The 3,032-nt window shown below is 40.2% G+C and overlaps 1 pseudogene; it reads right to left on the reverse strand.

Annotated features, from left to right (window-relative positions):
• Positions 1 to 238: 238 nt before the first annotated feature.
• On the reverse strand, positions 239 to 1,954 carry LOC117802814 (annotated as a pseudogene).
• Positions 1,955 to 3,032: the final 1,078 nt, after the last annotated feature.

Below are 3,032 nucleotides of genomic sequence, written 5' to 3' on the forward strand. Positions count from 1 at the left end.
TCCTTCTTAGACTTCGACACTTGGGGGGGTGTGTGTACATGCACGTAGGCCTGATTTTGTCCTCATGATCTTTGCATTCTTTGTATCCTAAAATCTAGGTCATTTTGATTCTCAGACTTCGGGATTTTGCAGAACAGTACATTAAACACATATTTTTAAAACTATAAAGCTGTCATAATTCGTTTCGTTTAGAGAGAAATTTATAACACACAATCCATGGTTCTACAATCTTCTCCTTCTATCTTCTGCCATAAGGCTTAATGAAGTCTTCAACATTATTCTGGAAGTCCTCTTTGTTCTGCAAATGTGTTCTGAGGCTTTAATATTCAATGGACCATCACAAGTCAAAAGGACAGTGAATAGTTTATTTAATCCCCAAACAACATCCTTGAATGTCCCAATGGAAGTCCAGCTGGTACAGTCAGTTGAATGGTCTCTTGGTAAACTTAGACATATTTCACCTGTCTTGGCGATGTTGGGGTGCCAGATCCCCAGCAAACATTCATGCTAGGAGGCACCATGTTGTGCACAGTGGGAACCGTATTTTCAAACTGGAAATGTCCCTCCCCCACCGTGGTTACTCTCATCGGGGTTACAGTTAGTTGAAAGGAATGCAGCTTGTTTGGGTCAGGAAAATGCACTTGACATGTACAAGGTAAACTGGCTTCACACTTTGTAACCTCTTTAACAAGCAGTTTGTCTCAAACAGAAACCCTGAGTGGAGTCAGACTGACACCTGGGACCCTTGGGGACCGTCAGCCCACTTCAAGTGGTAACCAGTGTTAGCATTACTGCAGACTTTAACACGAGCACCCAGGACAGGCAAGGTGGGCCCTGTGACCAACATCATGGAGGGCCTGGCAAGACATGCGGCCTGTCACAGTGGCATCGAAGTCTTGGAGGCTCTTTATCAGCCTTCCTCTCCCTCTATCTCCCTTGCCCAAAAGAGTCTGGCCTATTCTGTTTGGCAAATGGACAAATGATGCCCTAGGTAATAGAAAACAGGTAAAAAGGGCATCATTGAACTTGAAAATCTGTGCTTAGTTTTAATTCACATGGAGATTGTCTTACTTGACTTAATACAATGACCACTTTGTACTCTAAGTTTATTGTGCAAAATTAGAGTAAACCAGTCCCTCAATGTACAAGTCCTTTCTAAGTTTAAGGAAGGTGACTCTGAGAGCTTTTTTGAATTCTTCAAGTTTTTAAGAATAGGATGCCATTTTCAAAATTTGATTGTCCAAATGACTTCCACAGTACTATAGTCAAAGTAACTTCCCAAATTCCAACGGCAAAATTTAATGCCAGATGTGTCCAATAACTCATAAACCACTCCACAGATAGAAATTAAATGTAACTCGATCTTGTTGCAAACTAAAAAATAACTTTGGAAATGTTTCCAGAAAAGGCCATCAGTTAAAAGCTACTTAATTTATCCCTACCTAGTAAACTGGCAGTCAGTGTGTAGGATTTAACTGTATGGATTACAGCAGTGATCTTCCAACTTTATTCTGCATCAGAATCACCTGGAGAGATTGTTAAACCACAAACTGATGGGCCCTATCCTCAAAGTTGCTAATTCATGGGTCTAGGATGGGATACGAGAATCTGCATTTCTAACAAGTCCCCAGCTGATGCTGAGACTGGGAGAACCGCATGCTGACTATTACAGAGATGTGGAAACACTTGCTACTACACTAAACTATAAAATAGACATAAGTTCTGTTTCATCCAGGGACCAAAAAAAATTCTGTGCAAATTTCTATTTTGTCAAATTTTATCTCTGGCCTAGAAAACAAACCAAGGTTATCTATAGAGCTTTTCTTTGGGGCTCGTGGTTGTCAAGGGTGCTGGGGGTGGGGGTAGAGTCCAACAAAAGTTGAGAGGATGTCATATTTAAATATGTGAAACTAGGTTGCTGGAACCACCAGTTTATGAGAGTGATGGGTGTCATCGGCGTTGAAATCTCACCTCACGGTAGCATCCTACCCCGACTTCTCTGCAACTCCCTCACCCCCCATTAAAAAATGAAAAAGGAATTATCTTCATTCTGATCTAATCTCTCAAGGCCTAAGGTGTGAACTAGGTCATCTGGTGATGACACTTACAAAAACTTTACACGTGATTTGCCATTAATAGGGTGTAAAGAACATTCGAATATGTTATCTTTGATCCTCAAACCAGTCCCGGGAGGTGGACCTTACTACCTCTTGATACCAATGACAGAATTGAGTCACACAAAAGATAAATGACTTGCTCAACATTAGAGCTAACAAGGAGCAGTGCCAGTGCTCAGATCCAGGCTTTGAAAGACTAACTACTAAAAGTTTAAACTGTTCAGGGCACCTGGGTGGTTCAGTTGATTAAGCAGCCAACTCTGGATCTCAGCCCAGGTCTTGATCTCAGGGTCATGAGCTCGAGGCCCACGTTGGGCTTCATGCTGGCATGGAGCCAAATACATACATACATACATGTTTAAACTTTCCAGAGATGTGAATTTCCAAAAATATTGAAACTAAGAGAGAAGTTTGTTGTCCTTGTTGATGCTATTTCTCCAACATATTAGAAATAATTAGTAATGTTTAAATACACCTAATACTTGTTTTTGTTAGGAGATAGTATAAAAATATAGAGAAAGCATCCCACCCATTTAAAGAAATAATTTTATTTAAAGGAAATAGTTTGATAAGTTTCGCCACATAGCTGTAACTGTGAAATCATCACCACAACCCAGATAATGAACCCTCAGAGTTTCTTTTTGCCCCCTTGTACTCTATCCTTCCAAACACCCTCAGAGTTTCTCTTTGCCCCTTCACCTATTTCACCCATCCCCCACTCACCTCTCCTCTGGCAACCATCAGTTTGTTCTCTATAGTTAAGAGTCTGTTTTTTGATTGTCTCATTTTTTTCTTTGTTCATTTGTTTTGTTTCTTAAATCCCACATATGAGTGAAATCATATGGTATTTGTTTTTCTCTGAGTGACTTACTTCACTTAGCATTATACTACATAACTCCATCTATGTTCTTGCAA

Source organism: Ailuropoda melanoleuca, chromosome 6 (genome assembly GCF_002007445.2).
Source record: "Ailuropoda melanoleuca isolate Jingjing chromosome 6, ASM200744v2, whole genome shotgun sequence".
In the NCBI taxonomy this organism is placed as follows: Eukaryota; Metazoa; Chordata; class Mammalia; order Carnivora; family Ursidae; genus Ailuropoda; species Ailuropoda melanoleuca.